Here is a 25,179-nt window from a genome sequence, read left to right as displayed (position 1 = left end):
TTGTTTGCTGAATTAACTATATCATAAAATATACATGCTATATTATGGAGAAAATAATTCACCAAAATATTCTAGAAATTTCCACATCATTGGTCTTTTTTTTTTTTTTTTTTTTTTTTACAGATTGTTATTGTGATCTTAGTTGATGTAGCTGTCATACTGACAGTCTGCTCCTGGGCACACCACAGGCTCTGCACTACTGGGTTATTATATACCTGGATGCTAGTGCCTCCCAGAGGGTCTATGCTCCAACTGACTCTGCCCCTGCACCCCCATTCTCCCCAACCCCCACTTCCAAAACACTGCCACCAATGCCACCTGCTCCACTGCCTGCTTTGTCATCCCTGACAACTCTAGGGCCGAGGGAGGGCACTGTGCACACCTCCACTGACCACTCAGTGGCTATTGGGGCTGTCAGTATCTATGCTGGCCGTCCTCCCAGGTCCACTACCCTGCCATGGCCACTGATGGGTGGCATGATTAGATGCCTTATAATCTCAATAAAGAGACACTTTCTCAGCTGGGTGTGGTGGCTCACATCTGTAATCTCAGCACTTTGGGAGGCCTAGGCAGGCTGATTGCTTGAGTCCAGGAGTTTGAGATCAGTCTGGACAACAAAGTGAGACTGCTTCACTACAAAAAAATAGAAAAACAAAATTAGGTGGGCATGGTGGCGCACACCTGTGGTCCCAGCTACTTGGGAGGCCGAGCTGGGAGGATTGCTTGAGCCTGGGAGGTGGAGGCTCCAGTAAACCGTAATCACACTGCACTCCAGCCTAGGCAACTTTTTTGTCTCCAAAAAAAAGAAAACAAACAAAAAAAAGATACTTTATCTTTACCAACTGGTATGAAAACATTTCAGTATGTTAACACCCAATATAGCTCTAATGGTGCATGCCAACTCTGGATATCACACAACAACAAATGCTTTATATAAAATGATAATTCAGAAACATAATTTTGGCAGACTTAACACTTACTTCGATAGCAAATCCTAAGCATTCTCAAATATTTTAGATGGTCAATATGGCAGGATGTGGGAACACGCTGGTATCATCCTTAAATGCTCCACATTTGAGCTTTGCATGCACAGACTGAATATCTAACCTAAATAAACAAAACCCAAAGTCAACTGATGAAAGGATATAAAGGATGGATACATTTGCACCATCGCTTTTATTCAATCCTAACTGTTGAGCTACTCTTTCTGGCAATTGGACTACCAATAGATCCAAAATCCCACTAAGGCCAGTTGGAAAGAACTTTAGGAAAGCAAAAGTTTCTCTCTGCTCTGTCTCAGGCCCATTTCTACCCTCTTGCAGAGAACATGGAAAGAAGAAACAGAACTGGTTTCTGGGAGTAAAAGTATTGAGTCTGTTAAGGAAAATGTTCCAAAGCTCAGAAAGAAGGTAGAAAGATTGTTGTGTCCCCTTCAATGTCATACTAGATCCTACATTCATCTGACACTGTAGAAGGACACTTATTTGAATGAAAAAATAACCCCAAAGCTTATGGTTTTATTGCCCTGTGGGACATTAACCAGTTTTGAATATAACTTGGCAATCTCATTTCAGCATTTTTTCTTTCACTGATTGTATATAATTCAGTCTCTTGTATTCTTGAAACCAGGTTTTTTCACTCAGTGTTTCCTTCAATGAGTTAACCAGATCTTTTACATGTGCTTGTTACATATTTGTATGAGATATCATGTTCTTAACTTTTTCAATAAGTATATGAAAATGCTCAAAGTCACTAATCATTAGGGAAATGCAAATAAAAATGGCAATGAGATATCACCTCATACCTTTCAGAATTAGAATTTAAAAAACAGAAAATAACAAGTACTGGTGAGGATATGGAGAAATTGGAGTCCTTGGGTACTGTTGGGGGGAATGTAAAATGGTTCAGCTGCCATGGAAAACAGTATGATGCTTCCTTAAAAAATTAAAAATAGAACTATCATATGATCCAGCAATTTCATTTCTGAGTGTATACCTGAAAGAAAGAAAATCAGGGCCTTGAAGATATATTTGTACACTCACGTTCATAGCAGCATTATTTACCGTAGGTAAAAGGTGGAAGCAACCCGAGTGTCCATTGATGGGTGACTGGGGAAACAAAGCATGACGAACACTTCCAGTGGAATATGATTCCGCCGTGAAGAGAATGGAAATTCTGACACATGCTACCATGTGGATGAACTTTAAAGATGTTATGCTAAGTGAAATAAGCCAGTCATAAAAGTACAAATACTGTGTGATTCCACTTATATGTATGTAGAGTAGTCAAATTCACAGAGACAGAAAGCCGAATGCTGATTGCCAGGGACTGGGGGGAGGGCAGAATAGGGAATTATTGTTTATTTAAAACAGAGTTTCAGTTTTTAAATTTTTAAAAAATTTTTTATAGAGATGGGGGGTCTCACTATGTTGGATTTTCAGCATTGCCAGATGAAGAGCTCTGTAGATGGATGGTGATTATGGTTGAACAACAAGGTGCATGCATTTAATGCCAATGAACTGTGCTCTTAAAAATGGTTATGATGGTAACTTTTATGCTATGGGTATTTTATCATACTTTTAAAAGTTTATTTTCCTTTTTCTATCCTCAATTTTGAACATAAGCCCTAATTCTGTTTAATGTCAGAACCATTCATACTTCAGTTCCAACTAATGCCTGAGCTAGGGATGACCTAACCCCCAAGGGAGTAGGGCTGGCTCAGAGACTGTGGCATCAGTTAGAGAATGGCTGGAACCTGGTGCAGGCAAAGCCAGTTAAGAGCTGATGGGGGTAGGGTTGGGGACTGAAATAGGCAGGGAGAGGGGAAATGATCAAGTTCCCCAAACAAGCCTTAGAGCAAACGATTTGTCAGAAAGGGGTCAGGACAAGAAATATGCTGTAGAGACAGGGTAGTGTTAAAAGGGAGAGTATCATACATCGGGACATAGGTCCTTGAAGATCAGGTCAATTCCAGAGTAGAGATGGGGGTCCCAGAAAGCTCAATAAGGCACCATTAGATACAGAAATCTTCCCACAGCTGCTCTTTCTTTCCACTTTTACCATCTTTCCTCATTGCTGCTGAAGGGAAGTAAACCAGAATCTTCTGGTCTTTATTAATGAGTGTTCTGGATTACCTTACCATTTGGTTTCCACCAAATCCTCATGGTATTGCAGTAGGAGCACTGAAGGGAGAACTGACAATACCCAAGTGCTGTAGCTGGCTGTCAAAGAAAGGGGACAGTGCCTTGGTCCCAGGAGCCGTTGGCCGGGAAGCTCTTCCCCATGGGTGGCAGAGACATTCCTCATCTCAGAGGTTGCAATGTTACAGAGTTCGAGGGCTCTGCAATGAATTGCACGTTTGCATTCAGTGCACATTGTACCATTTTTAGTTATTTTTAATTCAGACAAAGAGCTTTCCCTAGTCCTTTGTGGCTGCTTGTTTGTTCCATTGGGCTTTTGCTGGAGCTGTTATTTAACAGTTTCCTCTTTCTTTCTTTAATAAGTGATCTTTTTAAGCTTTGTTTCATGTTACTTGCTTGTGTCTTTCACTTTTTATTAAACAGGGACGAGGAAGCAAGGGAAGAGCTCGGAGAACCATCCCAACTTTTCTCCTGGCCGGGTCTGTGGTGTGCCTTCCTACATCCATTCCAATGCTCATCAGACCCATATGTCAGACCCAGCAAAATCTAAATGCAGGGGCTACTTCTACCCCTAAAATTGTTCTTGCAAGTCATTCAAAAGAACCACTAAGGAAAAAAAAAATATCTGTCCTTTCCTGTATAATTTAAATATTTCATAATCATTTTTAAGCAATAATATTAGCCTCAAAGGCAGCTTGGGGACATGGTTGGAATAATGCCACTCCAAAATTTTTAGAAAATGAGATCTGTAAACTAGTATTCATGTTCTCTAACATATGTAACCACAGGACACAGGCAATTCACTTGAGAAGCCCAGGCCATACATGGAAAGTAAAATAAATGGGAAACAATACCCAGAGAGCATGAACCCTCTAGAGAACAGTTAGGGAGTGTTAAATACATAGCCAGAGGGTTTCTCTGCTGATAGAGCCCCTTTCATACTAGCAGGCCTCCCAATCATCTCATTTTAAGGCAAAACTTGAAAGGAATGTTAGTACTATGCAGATATTTCCCACTAACTTGCTTTAAAACATTATTCCTTCAAAACATTGTGGGGCACACAGCTGTTATTCCCCTGTGGGACCCTGGCTTCAACATGGCAGAGCCAAGGACAGTCTGTCTACTTGGCCATGTTCAGTTCCATCTAGCCTCCCATCACCTAAGTTCCTTGCCCTCCCAGAACCCGGTGAGAAGGGACCCTACACTATTTGGTAATCTACTAAGAAATGAAGGCAACATTAAACATGGGCTTATGTCCCTGGAAAGCAAATTTGATCATGGATTCACCCATTTAATAACTTTTTCATCAAACTCCTCAACTTATCTCTCCTTTTTTGAAGTTACTGCTAGAATACTCGTTCAATTGGAAATTTGGTTCCATCTGTGGGTCCACCAAGTGACACCTCTTAATTTTAACATTATCCTTTTTACATCACAGGTTTACTCCCATGATGCCACCACCCCGGAGTTGTACAAGATGACAACCTGCCTCCTTAGTTAGGGGGGCCATCACTTCTACAGCTGCCTGACATTACAAAGTCTCCTTCCTCACCTAGATGATCAAGCTAAGGAAACTCACACATTTCCTAACTGTAAGTAAATGACTTGACTCTACTGTATTCAGCCCAGATTGACCCGAACTGTCCAACTCTAGTTAGTGCTAACAAAGCAGGCAGTATACAACATATATTCCTAAATTTCCAAAGGCCAAAGTTCTTCGTTAGCCCTGAAGGCTCTTGGAATATACCCCATGGTAAGTCAACATTCACTCCTGGATTGTGGCAAAAAGGACGCCACCCAAAAAGACTGGCATCTATTCTAATATCATTCTACTGCACGGTAGCATTATTTGCTTGTTCCTTTTGTTTCAACACTATTCCTCCTTTACTCACTTTATTATTTGTGATGGTGGTCATCATTACATAATTCACATATTTATCTTTTTTGGCTTCACGTTATGTTCAATAATGACACATTATTCTATTTCCTTATGATTTTAGTTCATGTATTATAAGCCTGCCTTGTATTCTAATGTATGACTTTTTGTTTAAAGTGCATATCTTTTATGTGGCATTTTAAAGTTTATAGCTATAATGATTGCTATATGTTGGTCATCTATCTTTTTTTTTTTCTTATTTTTGCTATTGCTTATTTTTACTTTATAAATGCTGTAGTTATTAATTAAGCACCTTAAATATGCTCCCTTCTTTCAAGTAAAATTATTTCTATGTAAATCAAATCTGCACACAAACATATACACACACAAGTCACTAAAATTATCAAAGTCATTTTTTGGTGATTTCTAGTTACAGCAATAGCAAAACCCAAAGCTCTTAGGCTTCTTTCTATGGGTAAAAAAGAACATTTAGGCTATTGGTTTTAGTTCTTCCTCATCTTACCTCATTCTCAATTTTTAGATTGTTATTCGGAAAGTTATACTTTTCTTGGGAGTCAGAAAGACACATATTCAAATTCTGACTCTACAACTTAACAAAGCAAGTTACTTAACCTCTTTGAGACTATTTTCTCATCTGAAACAAGAGGACAATACCAGCAGGGTTTTGAAGACTAAATGATGTGTTATAAAAAACTTGATAATTGTAGATGTTCTCTAAATATTAGTTCCCTTCCTCTCTTCCTTTTACGTTTTAGATCACAATTTTATTCTGCAATGGGTCTATTGTGTATGTGTTGATCCTCCTAGTGAATGTTTTTAGTATCCCATCTTGAGAGCAGGACTTGATAAGATGGCCACAGTGTGAAGAAATTCCTGTTCTGAATCCAAAGTGTAGGTCAGTGACTATTTAGGGTTAGTGGGTATATTAGTCTGTTTTCACACTACTGATCAAGACATACCCAAGACTGGGCAATTTACAAGAGAAAGAGGTTTAATTGGATTTACGGTTCCACATAGCTGGGGAAGCCTCACAATCATGGCAGAAGACAAGGAGGAGTAAGTCACATCTTACTTACATGGATGGTGGCAGGCAAAGAGAGTGTGTGCAGGGCAACTCCCATTTTTAAAACCATCAGATCTCATGGGACCCATTCACTATCACAAGAACAGCACAGGAGGGAAAGACCCGCCCCCATAATTCAATCATCTCCCACTGGGTCCTGCCCACAACATGTGGGAATTATGGGAGTTACAAGATGAGATTTGGGTGGGGACACATAGCCAAACCATATCAGTGGGATATGTGAAAATCTTTCTCTAGCTTTTCCAAATGAATGACATCTTGCCTGGATAATTTTTTCCACAAAAAGAGCTGCAGATGTTGTTTCATTTCCTTGGGGAGTTCATGGTCTTAATTTCAGTTACATCTGAAATCAGTACTTGGAATATTATCTGGCCTTTTTTTCCAGATGTTTAAGATTTCTTCCTCACTGAAGTTTGAAAATGTTATAAGTAAACATCTTGGCATCTTTCTCTGGATGTTAATTTCCAGATTAACTTCCTAATATGTAGGCCACGTCCTTAATGAATTCTGGAAATATTGTCTACCTTAAATTGTTGATTCATTAACATTTATTTAGTCTATCAGCTCAAGTACTTTCACTTACTATTTTTAAGTTAAAACACTGTGTTCCATTATAAAAGTGGATCATTTTGGTCTGGCATTATTTATACATGTTTATTTAAGCTATCTAATTTTTTATTTGATTCTGTAGTTAATAAATATGCTTCCCTAATTAACTATTTAGCAGTTCTCCGTGTAAACTCTTCTCTTTACTAGTTCTGGAAATATTCTTAATTGTATATAATACTGTAATTTTCACTAAATGGCTTTTTATTTCCTGACTTTAGTTATATCAGGCAATTTTAAACTTCATTGGTTTTTTTTTTTTTTTTCCTATTCTTTTATAGTTTTGTAATTTGGAATTACAACTTTTAAAAATTAGTTGAATTATTTTAAAAGTTCTCCTTTGTTTTTTGGATACTGAGGTTATGTTATTGAAGATTTTTGTTTGAGACACTGTCATTGGCATTTGAATGGGTTTACTATGAAGAAGGCTATCTATACTGCTACTTAGGCCATTAATCTCCCAGAAGCAACAGTATTTTTTACTTGTAAGTACTACTTTTTAGAAATAAGTACATAAGTACTGTAGGTTTTGTTAAACTAATGATAAAATTCTTCCAATAAGTGAGACTCCTCCATGTACTTTTATGTACCAATAAGCTTATATCTTGAGTTTTTATCTTCAAATAAGCCTCTGTCCAACAGATAAAATTATACTTTTAAAAAAACTGAAAGGTAATTCGTTTCCTCTGTTAGAATTTTACTCTTAACATCATAGCTGATCTAGAACTAAAAGAAGAAACATCCTGCTTAACCACGCAGAGCTCAAAGTACTGTTTTCCTCTATTATAATAATCCACAATAATACGATCCATTGTAGCAAAGTTGGAATTAAGTCAAGTGGTGCAAGGCTCTGCTTTAACATTTCTTCATTTCTTAAGTCAAGCTTATGACATCCGTCCCTGGAGATCTGAATTAGGAACTCCTCAGTATGTTAGTCTGAGAACAAGTTTTAGCATTAACAAAAGAAAAGCTATTTATTTTAATATTTAACATACACCCAGCCATTTTACCAAATTTCCAACACCAAAAGAAGCAAAAACCTTTATATATTGATGAATGCACTTTAAAATAAAGCTACAATATATTTGAATTGAGAGGCATGTTTTCCAGATGGAAACAGCAAAATATAAAAAAGTCCTTTCCAATAATACATAATTTTAATGCAGTTGTAATTGGAATCTCCAATGGTTGTTTTCCCCTTTTGGCAATATAACAAAATGAGTTTAAATTTTATATGGAAAAAATGTCAAATAATAGCAATAAATGTTTAAAAAGAAGAATAAAATGGGACCCAGTTACTTTTCTAGATCTTAAACCTGAAATCAAACTATTATAATGAAGATGGTATCATTGATATTGGAATAGAAAATAAATCCAGGAAATATAATACAAAGTACAGAAACAGATCCAAGTATATGTGGAAACAATATATGATTAAAGACGTGTTTCAATTCAGTAGATAAAAGAGGGTTTTTAAAGTAAATGGTGTCATTGAGTTGGCTGTTTGGAGGAACATATTTATAGCTCATGTCATATACAAAATATATTCTAGATGGATTTAATATACAACATGGAGAAATATTTTTTAAAATATTAGAAGAAGAATAAGGAGGATATTTATATTACCTTAGATAGAGGAAATATGCCTAAGGAAGACAAGAAGCCAAAAAACCATAAAGGAAAACATAGACATATGTGAATACTTTAAAAAAAAGAAAGAAAAATAAAAACTATGGCAAAGGATACTATACACAAAACAGACAAATGATGGGCTGGGAAAGAAATAACTTCAGCGTGTAAAGTGATAAAGTATTACTATCACTAATAAACTAAGGGTTCTGTATAAATTGAGTGAAGAGTCAAATAACCTTACAAAAACATGGGCAAAGGATTCGAAACGATATTTGCAGAAGAGAAAATGCAAAAGATCAATGAAAACATATGAAAATATGCTCAACTTCACCAGAATTCAAGGGAATACAAATTAAAATAGAATACCATTCCTCACCCATTAGAGTGGTAATTTCCAGTGATGACTAGGAGACAGAAAACAGGCAGGCTCATACGTACTAATGGGCATCCAAATTGCTACAACCTTTTAAGAAAGAAATCTAGCAATATATTTTAAAATTTAAGAGATCTAAGTGCTTTGACTCAACAATCCCGCTGTTTGGGATTCCACCACAATGAAGCACGGATGTATGACAGGTTAGTTAGAAGAAACACAACCACAACCAAGAAGACAAAACTAACATCGCTCCACAGGCGACAGGGGAGTGAAGATGATGTAATCATTAACATGAATCTGTTAGATCCACAACTACAAGCTAGGTGAATTATGTGACATTTGTCACATAAAAGATAGTTGCACATTAACTCTTACATTTGAAAAATTTCCATACAACTACCTAATATGCATGCATGTGATTGAACTATATGCAATTGCTGATTTCAACTACTATGGCCTAATAAAATAACAATCTCAAATTGCAACCCAACATATATTTATTACACATTTATGAGCATGAAGAAAAATGTGGAATGATATACCCCAAAGCATTAACATTGGTTACATGGGGGAGGAGGGAAGTAAGGGAAAAAGGAGAAATGAGCTTCTTCCTATAGCTTTTTACTTGTAAAACCAAGAGCATGTTACATTTGTCAATTTAAAATATCTGATAAAGAAAATAAAGAAGGCCAGCCACGGTGGCTCACGCCTGTAATCCCAACACTTTGGGAGTAGGCTGAGGTTGGAAGATCACTTGAGATGAGGAGTTTGAGACCAGCCTGGCCAACATGGTGAAACCGTCTCTATAAAAATTATAAAACTTAGCCAGTCATGGTGGCACAAGCCTGCAGTCCCAGCAGAGGCAGGAGAATCGCTTGAACCCAGGAGGCAAAGGTTATAGTGTGCCGAGATCATGCCACAGCACTCTAGCCTGGGGGACAGAGTGAGACTCCGTCTCAAAAAAAAGGAAAAGAAAGAAAAAAGACTCTCAGCTTCAATATTGCTTGAAAACATATCTACATTTGTCTACGGTAATGGCTCACTTTATCAAACATAATAACAAATAATTTACGTCCTTGTCTCCTTCACCAAGATAGTTAAAAATGAGTTGTTTAAATAACAACTCTTTGTTATTTAAAAAAATAGAATTCCAGAATATATTTGCAACTAGCAAAAATTAAAATTCAGAGAACTGAATGACTGTTCTGTCCAACACTTAACTGTTGACAAGTGGAGCAAAAAGAACTCTCATACTGCTAATGAAGAATAAATTGGTATAACCACTAATGGTCAACCTAATAAAGTGAATATTTGCAATGTTCTATGCCTTAGCAACTGAACTCCAAAGTATATGTCCTAGAAAAACTCCTGGATGTGAACCGGGATACATGAACAGAATTCACACAGCAGTGTCGCACATCAGAGCAAAAAGTTGGACACAACCCAAATGCCCAACGTGTGTAGAATGAATAAAGTGTGTGATATTTCACACAGTGGAAGAATGGTACAGTAATTAATGCTAGATAGCAGTAAAAAATGGGTAAACTACAGCTATGCACGTCCACCTAAATGAATCTTAAAACATAATGTTGGTTAAAAATCCAAGCCAAAGAAGAAGCATGATGTCATTTATTTAAAGTTCTAAAACAGGCAAACTAAACCATATATGCAGGGAAGTGATAAATAAAATGTCCAGATTATGGCTTTCTGAGAAGGAGGAAAAAGGAGGATGGAATTGGAGAGAAGCATACAGGAGTTTTTAAAGGTGGTACTTAAAAGATGGGGAATGTATGTGGGTTTGTTTTACTAACAGTCTTTAATATATATATGTATATACACATATGCATTCTTTTGATGTATTTTACATACACACACATACATACACATATAGACACAGAAAGAATGCCTTTAGGTCTATGTCTAACTTTCATAGCTTCATGCCTATGAAGCTACAAAAGACCGGAATATGCAACCCCCAAATGGGAAGGAATGTTCATCTCGAGATTACCAAGAAGTAGACGCAAGAAAGTTCTTTACCTCCTTCTATTTGCCTTAAAGTAGGACACAGATTATTAAAGACAAAAGGTATCCCGCCCTGCACTCCTCTCCTTCTGTACCGGGGAGAACGAAGGCTAATTACTGGGGACAACTTTAGACGCTTATTGGCCTGGAGATGGTATGAGAGGAATCCACATGAACAACGATTACTAACTTGCTTTTATCTGCCATTTATTTGCCTTCCCCACAGTTGGCCCAGTTAGAGACTCAAAGTTCTTTTCCATCGTCTTGTCACTTCTCTAAAGAATGTACTGTTCTTTGCTGAAGATGCTCTACAAGCTGGAATTCAAAGCCATCTCTTTAGGAACTACTCAATCTTTGTGTGTCTCCCATGTGTACTATGTGTATATGAAATAAACATGTTAATAAACTTATTATTGTTTGTTTTTTGCTTTTTAATCTGTCTTTTGTTACAGGGGGTCATTCCAACTAAGAACCTATAAATATTGAAGAAAAACTTACTTTACTGAATTTTATCTTATTGAAGATGGGCTTCTTATTGAAGAAGCCACTTAACCATCTTCCAGGTGTACTTCGTGTTGTAGATTCTTAATACATAACGGAATGAATATATTTCTAGAGTAATACTCAAAGGAACATTGCTGGGAGCCATATTCTTCCAGTGCCAGAGTAAAATGGAAAGTTATGGAATTTTTTGTTGTATGCCAGAGCTGGAAAGAATATAACAGAAAACCCAAGCTAAACACACACTGTGACATAAATGTTTCCAAGTCACCTTGGGAAAATAATTTACCAAGTTATAGCAAAAAGCAAAGGTAACATTTCTGAGTAGAGTTACATTGGTTTTACTTTTACCCTGGGTTAATAATACCTTTCTTTCACTTTAAGATCTAAACTAAATGACACCAAAACTCCAACCTTGGCTAGTAAGATTTTTGAGGGCAGGTGAAAAAAATGCCTTTTCTCAACCACAAATCTCATGTACTCAGGAAACAATGATTTGTTGGGAATAGACCAGGTGGAGCTCTATTTCCAGATATTACAATGTTGGTCCTGATTCACAGCAGTTGAGCAGCTAAAAGCATTCTAAATAAGGCAGTGTTTCACCAGGTGAAGGAAGACAATTAGAAAGGGAGGAAGTCTGTCCTTATTCCCATCCTCCACAGCTGCCTGAAACCAAAGTTGTACCCATGACTAAATCACTACTCATTTTGATCTCCCGGCTTCTTTTCCTTTCCAAGGATTATTTTGAGTACTTGGACTTCTATTTTACTCACTCGGTTGTATCTACTGTGGTTAGGAGTTTGATAAATAATCTGATTTAGCTAAGATGCTTTACCGACAGGATATCCTGTATCTAGTTAACTAAGTAAGGCTAGAGGAAAGAGTGATTAGACAATCTGAATGCATGTTATTTTTAAAAAGTAAAGGAAAAGACAAAAAAGCCAAAGTAGGTACAGGGCCTTTATTATCTCCAATAAACCAAAACAGTACGGCACTGAACTACCTTGTATCTGCAAACACAATTTATCTGCAGATGTCACATTTTTATTTTCTAACGCTAGAAAGTTCTACATTGTGCTCAACACCTGGAAATTTAGGTGCAGTACAACCAATGAGTTAAAAAGCTTTAAGTTTTCCCATTGGCAAACAAAAAAAAAGGGGGGGGATTAAATTAACGGCTTCCCTTGAATGTTTATTTTTCCCAAAGTTTTTCAGACTGCTTTTATAAAATAGCAGCTTTATTGAGATACAATGAAATACCATAAAGTTCACTTCGAAGGTATACAATTCAGTGTTTTTAGTATAGTCACAGATTAGACTGTGAATTCTGTACCCAACACCACGATCAAATATCAGAATATTTTCATCACCCCAAAAAAGCAAACCCAACGACCAGGTGTGGTAGCTCACTTTGTGAGGCCAAGGCAGGCAGATCACCTGAGGTCAGGAGTTCGAGATCAGCCTGGCCAACATGGTGAAGCCCCATTTCTACTAAAAATATAAAAATTAGCCTGGCGTGGTGGCACACACCTGTAGTCCCAGCTACTTGGGAGGCTGAGGCAGGAGAATTGCTTGAATTCGGGAGGCAGAGGTTGCAGTGAGCAGAGAGGTTGCATTGGAGCGCCAATGCACTCAAGCCTAGGCGACAGAGCGAGACTCCGTCTCAAACAAACAAACAAACCAAACCAAACAAAACAAAACAAAAAAGAGCAAACCCATATCCATTAGCAGTCACTTCCCCTTCCCCTCTTCCCTCTCCCCTAGCCTGAAACCACAAATCTACCTCCTATCTCTATGGATTTGTCTATTCTGGATATTTCAGTGCCTGGGATCATATAATATGTAGCCTGTTGTGTCTGGTTTCTTTCACCTAGCACAGTATTTTCAGGGTTCATCCACACTGTAGCATGTATCAGTACCTTGTTCCTTTTTATGGCTGAATAATCCATCGTATGGATACACCACATTTGTGGTGTTTCCTCCAGGTTGCTTGTTTATGATAAGAAACAAAAGCAAGCCTAGGAAGCAGAAAGAACCAGATTCCAGCTGTGTACTCAACCTAAACCAGGGATTAACAAACACAATTACTATTATATCTGCATTTATACCCAGTTCTTGCAAACTGCCCTACTCCTGGAGGATGTCAATGAGATGTCAGCTGTGGTAACATGGAATTCTAAAAATTTCTCTTATACTATTAATGAGGAAAGAAGAAAGAAAATGGAATTAAAAAACAATGAGGCTGAGGTAGGAAGATTACTTGAGCCCAGGAACTCAAGACCAGTCCAGGTAACATAACGAGACCCCATCTCTTCAAAAACATTTAAAAATTAGCCAGGCGTGGTGGTGTGCACCTGTGGTCCTAGCTACTGGAGAGGCTGAGGTGGCAGGTTCGCTGGAGCCCAGGAGGTCGAGGCTATGATCATGCCACTGCACTCCAGCCTGGGTGACAAAGTGAGTCCTTGTCTCAAAACAACAAAAACAAACAAAACCATAATTAAGTAATCACTACTAATAGGTAAGCAGATAAACATTGTGGTATACCAGTACAATAGAATACTACCCAAGAATAAAAAGAATAAATAGTTGATGCATACAGCATGGATGTATCGCAGTGTAATTATACTGAGAGGGAGACAGAAGGGAGAGATGATCATGGAGCATGAGGAAACTTTTGAATGAATATGTTCATCATCTTGTTTGTGATGATGGTCTCATGGGTGTATGCAATCAAAATTCATCAAATCATACCCTTTGAATATGTGTTATTTATTGTATATCAACTATACATAAAGCTGTTAAGAAATAATTTTTTAAAGGAGCATAGGCATATTCATCAAATTACATATATCAAATATGTGCAGTTTTTTTAAATCTCAATTATACTTCCAAATGGTTGTTTTCAACAAGTGTATACATCCTAAAGAGGTATTTGCATGACTACTGTGTGGAAAACACTGCCTTAATTTTGCATATATAATTTCAATTAATTTTACAGCAAGTCAAGTTATTCTCATTTTTCATACTAGGAAACTTAAGGTTGAGAAAGTTCAGTAACTTGCCAAGGTGGTCACAGTCAGTGCTATGCTAACTTCAGTTAGTTTTAATTCCACCGCCCCAGCTCTTTTCTCTACACCACACTGCCTCTCACTGCTCCTATTATAGACCCAACCCTTCCCAGCACTTCCCAAGTCAGGGAATTTTCCCATCCACAGAGGAGGTTTGTGCTTTAGGATGGCATTCCACATTTGTTTTGTCCATCATTTTGTGCTGCCACAAATACTTCCCCAACAAATTTATCTGATTCAGTGGATTTATTCATTTTCAGTGGATCAGAGTGGTTAATCTAGATTAGATCAAGGCAAGTAATCCTGGTCCCTGGCTCAAAGAAATGAAAATAATTCATCTGAGATTCAAAGCAAGATGGACAACACTAAAAACTGGCCACTCAATCCACTAGCCAGGCATGGCATTTCTTTGGGATAACAGTCATTTCCTTTGATGTTGGGACGCCCAAGAAGGTGGCTATCTAAAGGTGCTCTGAGGTGTCCAGCTACTTTTTGTAGCAAACTTAAACTGTAAGTTGAGGTTGCCATCCTGTCTGTGAATAGGGAAAGCATAGGGTGGTTTTCTCTCTGTGTAGCTCCTCCAGATCATCTTTCACCACACAAGCAAGTGAACTCAGTCCAAATGCCACCATTGTAGCTGGGTCCACTTGGACATGGGCTATGACCTTGACTAAGTAAAATTAATAAAAACGTGAAAGCTGGTTAAAACAATTTTTTTCTAAGTTATCTACACTTTTTGGAAATGCTGCCATTTCCTTCATGCAAGACTTCCACGATGAAGGTTAACTGTGTTGTGTATCTTTCATTTGCCCCTCCAAATCCATTCTCCATCCACCTGGTTTATGCCCCAGGAAACTAAACTGCATGAAGCCAGTAGTAGACTTCCTTGCTCTTTGCCTCCCAGTTGGGTTTGGCCAATGAGGAGCATGAGCAGGCAATCAGAATAAGTGGAAGAATCAGTTCAGGCTACTTGTTTCCTGGGGTCTCTGCCTGCAGGATCATTATAATCTGGCTATATTCCTTTCCTGGAGGCCACAGCTCCACTAAGGAGGTCCTCTCCTCACTGTCCTCATACCTCAGGCCAAAGGATAATACAGGAGCCCTGGGAAACTGCATTCTCCCTTGCAGTTTTCCTATACTCTGCCCTCATCCTTGGAAATACTCTTTTTACTAAGTGCTCTTGAAATTAACCAGTTTGAGGATGTCAACTGTTTCCAATACAGCTGACATTTTCTGAGGGCTGAGTATGCCCTATTCAGAATATGAACTTATTCAAAGTTCTCAGTTTATATGAAAACACTGACATTCATGGGGTTAATAACAAGCTCAGGCAAAGATAAACAATGGCTAGATGAGGTATAGAGTGGTCAGACAGCATCAATTCAGCCTCACACCAATGCTCATTGGCAATTGTGTAAGGTGAAGGCATAGTCACATAGACTTAGGAGAACAGTGAAGGTGGTAGATACATTTCACAGATTTTAAAATGCGAGGAAAGCCAAACATTTTCAGGTTGATATGTCATGCTTCTTCACGCTTATAAATTATATTTCCATGGTGACATCAACCTTTTTTGCATATGGTATTCCACTTCGATTGAAGCTTTAAGCCATTTTTTGGTTGTAATTATCAAATATAAAGAAAGAGACACTTGCTACAATAAAAACTGCCTAAATGGCAAATCTAAGATTTCAGAGAGGTACCATCTGTTTTTCCTCATTGAGAGGTATTATCATATATAGTGAAAAATGCTATAAAAGTGAAGTGATGCTTTTTGTGTCATGAATAAGTTATAATCTCAAGTAGATTTTGATTACTTAGAGCTTATAGCAAAGACATAAGTCCATTAAGGAAAAGATGGATCTTGATCCTATCTGAGCCCAAAACAAATAACTTCCCATTTCCAGAATCACCTCAACTATATCATTCCCATGAAGTATATCTAAAATAGCTGCTTTAAGATTTATTTTCCTTGATTTTTCTTTAATGAAGCCAAAATGTTATTAACATTTAACATGAATCTATAAAGGTCTTTTAAGTAAAAAGGCTAAAATGTTGAAATATTAATAATGACATTTTGTTTATTTTTTGTTTGGGGTGTGTGTGTGTGTGTGTGTGTGTGTGTGGGTGGGTGTGTATGTTATGGAACAGGGCGGGGGATAGAAAAGAGAAACCCATGGAATAAATCTAGGCCAGAAAGGTAGAAGCTCTATCTTTGTATTCGTTATGGGTATTGATTAGAACTTAAAAGAGTACTTGAAAGAAGGTCTCAAAAGAAGATCTGGAGGACCCTGGCAGCTTTCGTTTGACTCTGCATAACATCAGATGGCTCTTAGAAAGCACTCACTTATTTTCCAAATAAGTGGTAATTTCGCCCTTTCAATTTTTCCTAACTCAGTGTGACATATCAGTGAATAATACCATCTTATATGTGTGTCATATTTTACAATTTATACAGTGTATTCCTATTCATTATCTCAACTGATATTTACGTATTTCAGGTAGAGTCAGGGTGAATGTGACAACCTCCATTTTACAGATGAGGAAACTAAGGCCTAGAGGTATAAGTCAAAACTCTTTTAATCACAACTTAAATTAGCTTGGGCAAAACATGGGAATGTATTGGCTCATGTGGACTGGATTCATGGACTGCAATTATGACTGAGCTCTCTCCTTCTTTCCTTTCTCTCTCTCTCTCTGACTCTCTCTGCTTCCCCTCTGTGCACTGGACCCGATTCTCTCCACAGACTGAAACACAGCTTTACGTGATTCTTACTGCCTTGGGACCAGAAAGGATGGGACCTCTCCTCTCAACTTGAGTTGGAAAATTCTAGAGGAAGAACCTACTGGCCCCTGCTGATGGCAGGCCCACCCTCTGAACTAACCACTGTGGTCTGGGGACGAAATACTGTGGCTTCCTCAGCATGGGTCAAGTCTCCTCCCCTGTGGTCAGTGTTACCTAAACAGCCTAACAAAATCGGAACAGAATGGCCACTGAGGAGACTAGGAGGGGAGAGGCAGCCACCTTAATTTGTTTCTACTGCCTTAAATAACTTGTCCAGGGGCTGAATCAAAACAACTGCCCAGATTTTCAGGCTGCACCTATCTCCTTCACTTCACAGCCTTTTCCTGCAGGAGCCACAGAGGTGTAACTGTGCTTCTCTCTTCCTCACAGTTACCATGTGGTCTGGGTCAAGACTAGTTGGAAAAGACTCGATTCTGTCTTGATTCTGTCACTTTTCAGCTGTGTGACCCTAAGCACATTACTTAACCTCTGGGAACCACAGCTTCCTCCTTTGTAAAATAAACAGTTCCTGCATTGCAGGGTCATCTAAAGGATAAAGGGAGATAATATACCCCGGATGACTTTGAAAATCATAAAAGAACTACATTAAGGTTTATTACTTAAGTTCCACATGTAAATGTTAACAGAGGCTAAAACTACACATTAACATCCTTCAGCTGTAGTTCTCACTACCACCAGCCCTCTCTGTTAGCATCACTTTGGTTCTGACATTTTTTTTTCTTTCAGTTTTAAAAGGCACATTTTAAAAAGAAGCATAATAGTGTCTCAAAATGTAAAATTTAGCTCAGAAGAAAAGCTTATGAACAGATGGTTCAATGGCACTTATACTCACCTTTTTGATACAGATTAACCAGGAGATGAAAAATCTCTGTAAGAGACACAAGAAACTCTCAACAGTGGTTACCTCTAGGGACTGAGGCTAAAAGTTGGTGGAAAGAAACACTTTTATTTTTCATTTATGCCTGTCTCTACTACTTGAATTTTTAAAATCTTTCACATATATTCTTTTTTTCCCTGCATGAATTCCTTTCATAATAAAAAAAAACCCTAACTAAAAATAAAATCATAATTGCCACAAAAAAGGATCATATACCAGTTACAGTATACAGTATATAGTATATGCCCATTATAGTATACAGTATATAGCAGTTATAGTATATAAATGATATAGTGCCTGGTACAGAAAAAGCTTTCAATAAGTTCGTGCTTATTGATCTAGATATCCCTAGTTACCACCTAATCAGCTAAAATAAAATCTAGTTTTATTTCTATGAATGTATATTTTTCCATGAATCATATTGTAAGAAATGCTCATTACCATCTGCCACGGATATGATTTTAAACTCATAAATTCACACACCAAACATGAAACCTCCTTTTTAAATTCTCAATTATAAACACAGTACATGTGGCTACCTTTCAACGCCGTTACTGCTCTTCTTATAAGCTGACTTCCTTATTAACATTGGACGATGCTGGGCTTCTAGGAACCATACCATTTTACAGCTGCGGGTTTGCATGATATTTCTAAGAAATTAAAGGTTACATGGCAGCATATGCCAAAGCTAACAGAGAGATTTAAATAGTATTTTTTAAAAATGATGTAAATGGCTAGGAAGTTTGAATGCTATGCACTGGTTAAGTGCTATACTGGTTGCCTAGTTACATCTCTGTAGAAAGGTTAAAATGGTTGTCTCTAAATCTAAAAGAAATTTAAAGTCCTAAAGTTTCATGATTAAGCTAAGGATTGCTTGCGCATCCCTCTGCAGTCATGCCTTGACACAAATCCCCATCAGGTAATGGTGCTTGGGAATGTCTTAAGGAGATTTTAAATCAAAAGTATTTATATATATGAAATTTGTTGCCTTGCTCTCATTTCATTAAAGTTATTACATCTGGACGCTCCTTTTTTTTTTTTTTTTTTTTGAGACAGAGTCTCACTCTGTAGCCCAGGCTGGAGTGCAGCGGTGCGATCTTGGCTCACCGCAAGCTCCACCTCCCGGGTTCACGCCATTCTCCTGCCTCAGCCTCCCGAGTAGCTGGGACTACAGGCATGCGCCACCATGTCTGTCTAATTTTTTTGTATCTTTAGTAGAGACGGGGTTTCACCGTGTTAGCCAGGATGGTCTCGATCTCCTGACCTTGTGATCTGCCCCCCTCAACCTCCCAAATGGACTCTCCCTTTTATCACTACGAATTGCAGTCTGCTACTACAGGCTATTAAAACACTTTCCAGCCTAGCTGGTGCAAATTCTATCCCACGATAGGTGGAAGAAAGTCCAGTATTTTAAATTTTTAAACTTAAAAACAATTTTTTACTGTGACCAGCTCTGCAAAGTATAGGCCAGTCTACAACATAGTAACAAAAACTACACATCTAAAGAATAAACAACTAGTATCTTAACTCTCAGAGATGTTCCTCTTTTACCTCTCAAGGGTTTCCTAATTAGTTCTACCTTGCAGACACGATAACATCCAAATATCTGCGCCCAGCAATGGAACAGAATAGAACAACTTTGGTATAGAAATTTAATATGAGTGTATTAAAACGGATTCACACTTCTTCCAGAATTTGAAGATAGGAGGAAACAGTCTTTTTCTTTTTTCCTCTTGACGTTCAGTCGGCATTTTGTTTTGAATTGAGGTAAAATTCACATATAAAATTAACCATTAGCCATTGTAAAGTGTACAATTCAATGGCAGTTAGTACATTCATGGTGTTGTGCAGCTATCACCACTGTCTAGTTCCAAGACATTCCATCACCCCGGGAGGAAGCCCTGTACCAGATAAATAGCTATTTTGATCCTTATTTACATTTACTCTCTAATTTCTCCTTGAAAAACAATAAAAGAACCTAAGTTTAAATTACAGCATAAGAACTTGATGTGTTTTCAATTCTTCTGAAACTTGTTGATTCACAAAAATCAGTAAAGATTTGAAGCTGAAATGAGGCTAGTCTTAGCAAAATGAAACCAGGATTGAAAGTCCTGAAAGGAAGAAACCCAAAAAGAGATTGAGGAAAAAGTCAAAATAATTCACAATTCTGTCCAGGCCCCATCCTTGTCAGAAGGCCAGATTCTACTTCAATGACTGATAGTGCTGAATCTTTTTTGGAAAGGAAAAAAAAAAAAAAGAATTGAAATATGCTTTGGATCTACCAAGTAGGAAATTTTGGAAGACAGGAAACGATTAAATATATTAAAAAAAAAAAAAAAAAGTCTTCCAGCTCCTAAAACTCAGATGCCTATTCTAGGGAAGCTAATTTATTGTTCTTTCAAGTACGATTATAGCTCTCTTTGCTTAGTCCTAATGATTTAGAGAACAAAATTCTCCAAAGAAAAGCCACAGAAATGTAAGGGATGAGGCCCCAGGACCTTCAGCTTCCCTGCTTTCTCAGTGTGGCTTTGCTATGGATGATGTGGGCAGAGTACCGCAGAAGCAGTGTGGAAAGGCCCAGCAAGCGTCTTTACCCAGATGCAGCAACTTTACATGGGGGTAAGTGGCTCATGCGCCACTGCTGGGAGGTCAGGAAGCGCCATGTTCTTAGAATCAAATAAGACTCCAAGACATGATCCACTCCAATCCCCTCCCCCTGGGCATTCAAGATAGTCTTCCTAATACTTACCTCTTCTTGAACAGTCTCTGCTATCTCCTAGCGGGGAAAAGTTCAATTTTGCTCTATGAAAGGCAAGATTAAAGCTAAGAGAGCTCTGTGCTGCATTGGCAAACTTGGGTTTTATAACTTCCATGCAGGCTGACAGGCTGAAAAAGATTCGGCGAGGTCCTGTGGTCACCTCAGTAACAAAGCTTTTAAAGCTTCCATCATCAGAGGCAACGTGCAGAAGCCTGCTGGTAACACAGGAGAACTGAAAGGGCAGCGAGGGCTTGTGACTACAAACGTGGCTGCTGCTTCTCAGTTCTGAGTCTTAGGGGCTTTTTTGGTCTTTTTAAGCTGGCCTGAACAAACATGCATATATAGATATAGATTTTCCAAAAGAGTTAGATTAACCCCCGTTTTCAACCCAGATATTATGGGATATGGTCATTATTTGGTTCACTCAAAATTTATATTTTAACAATACATCCATGTGACAGCTACTTTCTATTAGAGTCATTTTGTTAGGCATCTGGAATGACCAACTGTCCTGATTTGCCCCGGATTCTCCCAGTTTTAGCACCGATAGTCCTGTGTCCCAGGAAAGCCCTGTCTTGGCAAGTAAGGGCAGTTTGTTGCCCTGCTGCTAGCTCTAGGTTTGGACTTCAGGTCTGTATTGCTGAAGTGTCTAAAAGTGGATTTTAAGAGGACTTGCTACAAAAAAAAAAAAAAAAGCTGAAAAATTGTAAATCTTCACCATAAATTTCCAGCCATATTCTACTCAAAAGATGATTTTTTAAAAAAAACAACCCAGTGATCGATCTCATATACCAGGCAAGAAATGGTTTCTTACTTTGTGGGGATGACTTAATGTATGGAGGAAATTATACCATACCTAGAAATTGGCTATAATAAATACCACTCCAGTGAGGTTCTGTATTATTATGTTATTTTTTCCTCCAATTTCCACATTTTAAAGCCTAATAAATAATACATAAAATGACAGGCAGACATAACAGCATAAAATAAAAACCTCACATTTCTTTGGTTCTATTCAAGACCTTGTAACCTGTACACTGTAGGCAAACCCTCCAGAGTTGGAGAAATGATGAAAGCAGCATACTCTCTAGGGGTCACACCTGTAGTACCCAAAAGTCTGGCCAAGAAAGAAGCCATTGGACTTCAACCTGTCCCCTTGATCCAATGCCAGATACTTCAAGAAAACCAAAAGACTTCAGTACCTGGACCTGCAAAGTGAGAACTGTAGAGTCAAGATGAGAATTGGCTTCATCCATGTTGGAAATGTTAATGTTTTAATACTATACAGTTAGACATTAGATGGTCTGCTATCTGAAGCATTTCCACCATGCTGAAGAATTAGTCTCTTTGACCTTGTAGTAGGCAGAATAATAGGTCCCAAATATGTTCAGTCCTAATCCCAGGAACCTGTAAATACATATCCTTACAGATAAAGGGACCTCAAAGATGTGATTAAATGGAGGCCCTGGTGATGAGGAGATTAGCCTGGCTTATCCAGGTATGTTCAATCTTATCACAAGCATCCTTAAAAAATCAGAGAACCTTTCCTGGCTAAAAATTAAGAAGATGTGACTATGGTAGAAAGACACAGAGAGAGGCAATGCTACTGGCTTTGAAGATGGAGGAAGCTCTAGAAGCTGTAAAAGGCAAGGAAATAAATCCAACCCAGAGAGCCTTCAGAAAGAAACACAGTCCTATTGAAACTTTGCTTTTAGCCTGGTGAACTCCCTATAGAATCTAACCTACAGAATGGTAAGATAATACATTTGTGTTGTTCTAAGCCACTAGGTTTGTAATAATTTGTTGCAGCAGTCATAGAAAACTAATACATCTTTTATCACAGTTGCTGTTCAATAATGCCTGGGTAGTATTTTGCTTCTAACCTCAATATTTGACCATTACCTCATATTTAATTTGCTTCCATGTGTATACTTTGAAAACTAAATTTAGCACTAGACCAAATATTCTCAAAATCCCCCTGACAGTACAGAATGATACTTCCTTTTACTTGTCTACTTTGTTTAGCTTCTTGCCTTTGTTAGCACAGAGACTACTTACATCAGGAACTACTGAGCATAACTGAAACCACTGATTTTGTGTGAAGGAAAAATGCTTTTAGGTGAGTGGAAAATGGCAAATAACCTCTTTAAAGTTGTGTGCAAAGACACGGTAGTTCACCAGGTTCACAATGTCTCCCTAGAGTGCTCTGGATGTCACAATGACTGGAAGATGCCACAGCCTTTTGTGAACCAAGGACAGGGATACCAAAGAGGATAATGAAGAATTGTCCCATTGGACATGCCAGCAAACTCCATTGACAAACTCTGCTTGGATTGATTTGAAAAATTTAAGCATACTTATTAGCATGACAGAAATCAACTCAAAGAACATCAGATACTTATAAAAGAGTCATTATTAGTAGCATTTGATAGAATACGGGATGTCTCAGCCCTCACCTAAAATACATTAGGTACTTGAATCCAAAAGAACTGGACTATAGGGCAGCAAAAGCGATACGTGGTCTTAAAAGCACACATGCACAAAGGGTTTTCTTCCAATCAGCTCTAGACCAGAGATTCTCAACCCTGGCTGCACGTTAAGGTCACCTGGGGAGCTTTAAGGAACACCTATAGATGTTCAGGCCCCAACCATGGAGATTCTGATTCAGCTGGTCTGGGTAGGGCCTGGAATTAGGGTTTCTAGATGCTCCCCTGGAGGCTCTGACATGCAGCCAGGACTGCGAACCACTGCTCTGTCCATAGGGAGCAGCCTCCTGCACATACTCACATGAATGTGGCTGCTCCACAGATTTGAATCAGTTCTTCCCTTCCTGTTTTGTAGTACAGTTATCACCACCCATTCATTGTTCCAAAAAAAGAAATCTGGGAGTTATTCTAGACGTCTTCCTCTCCTTTACTTCTCACCTTTAATCAACAATTCCCTCAGTTCTCCCAAATTCAGCCCAACATTTCCAGACCCAAGACCTCCACTGGTCTCCCTTCCATTAGTCTCTCCCCACTTCTCTTCTGCCTAAGGAATTATCCTGTAAAAAAAAATTCTGATTGTGTGCCCCTTTCTGCCTCTCTACTCAGCAGAGAAAATTCAAACTCTGGAGCCTGCCCCTTAGGGTCCCTCCCAGGCTTCACCAGCCTTCTTCTCTAGCCTCATCTCCTCAGTTGGCTACTTTCTGGCCACACCCTGGCCACCCTAAATTTCTAAAGCTTCCTGGAATAAGTCACGCCCTCTGGGGCCTCTGTGTACACTTACACGTGATTTCTTATTCTTGGAATGCCCTTCTCTACTTCTCTGACTGAAGGCACCTCATGGATAGCTCAAAGACCCCTTTCCCTTCAAGCTTCTTCCCCTCCCCATCTTGGTTCTCTCCTCCAGCAGCATCCACCACACCCTGCTCCCACCTGACTCAGCTGGACACAAGCACCTCCTTCTTTACACACTTTTCTCCTCTGTGAGACTGAACAACTCTGGACCAAGGCCTGTGTATTTTTCATGTACATATTCCCAGTATCTGGCATGCATTCTTTTGTCCATTCATTCAACAGTTTTATTAAATATATAACAAGTGCCAGACACCTTGCTAGATGCTGGAGGCAAATGGTTAGGAAGTTATTTGCTATTCTGGCTCTCGCAGAGCTTGTATTCTTGAAAGGGAGGCAGATGGCTGGATGAGTGTTTGTGGTGAAACAGGAAGGTCCATCAGAGGATTGGGAGCTTTGTTTTGTTTTATGCTTGCATGTTTCCAGTATATTCAAAAGTGAAGAAATGTCAAAAACAGGTTTCAAAAATTACGGCATATTCTGAATGTTTACATTTGACAGAGTTGTATGATGAAGGCCATTGTTTCATTGTCAGTACCTCTCTGACAGATCACCTCATTTGGAGATATCCAAAGTCCAAATTTGCAAACCTTATAAACATGAGTTGAGGAAAATTGATCCTCTTATCCTAAGGAAGGTCTGATACCTAGTCAACATGAAATAAATACCTGCTGAATGCATAAATGGATGGATGATTAGCTCCGGTAAAGCAAATCAGGTTATGAGTAGGTTTTATTTTTTATTAGCATTTGCTGTATTCCCTAAACAGTTATGTAAATAAACAATTAAAAGCCCAACAATTCAACAAGTGCCCATAATCCAATGCGGAAAGAAGAGAAGTAGGTAGAGGTATAAATGAAACAATTCCAGCCACAAGTTGACAACTGTTGAAATTGGGTGATGGAGATGTAGGAGTTCATTATATTATTCTCTCTACTTTGGTATATGCTTGGCATTTTTCATAATGAAGTTACATTTTAAAATGTGGGGGGGAATCTAAGTCACTGACTACAGGAAACTGTGTATCTTAGAGTAGGCAAACACATTATCACCCGTCTAGGATTATGGTTACCTTTC

At 38.3% G+C, this 25,179-nt stretch overlaps 1 protein-coding gene across 10 annotated transcripts in view; it reads right to left on the bottom strand.

Moving 5' to 3' along the window:
- The window catches only part of GNG2 (G protein subunit gamma 2), a 149,273-nt gene that overhangs the window by 71,589 nt on the left and 52,505 nt on the right, over nucleotides 1–25,179 (bottom strand). The window lies entirely within an intron of this gene.

The sequence above is a fragment of the Theropithecus gelada genome, chromosome 7b (genome assembly GCF_003255815.1).
Source record: "Theropithecus gelada isolate Dixy chromosome 7b, Tgel_1.0, whole genome shotgun sequence".
In the NCBI taxonomy this organism is placed as follows: Eukaryota; Metazoa; Chordata; class Mammalia; order Primates; family Cercopithecidae; genus Theropithecus; species Theropithecus gelada.
This window is presented reverse-complemented; position numbering and strand designations above follow the sequence as displayed.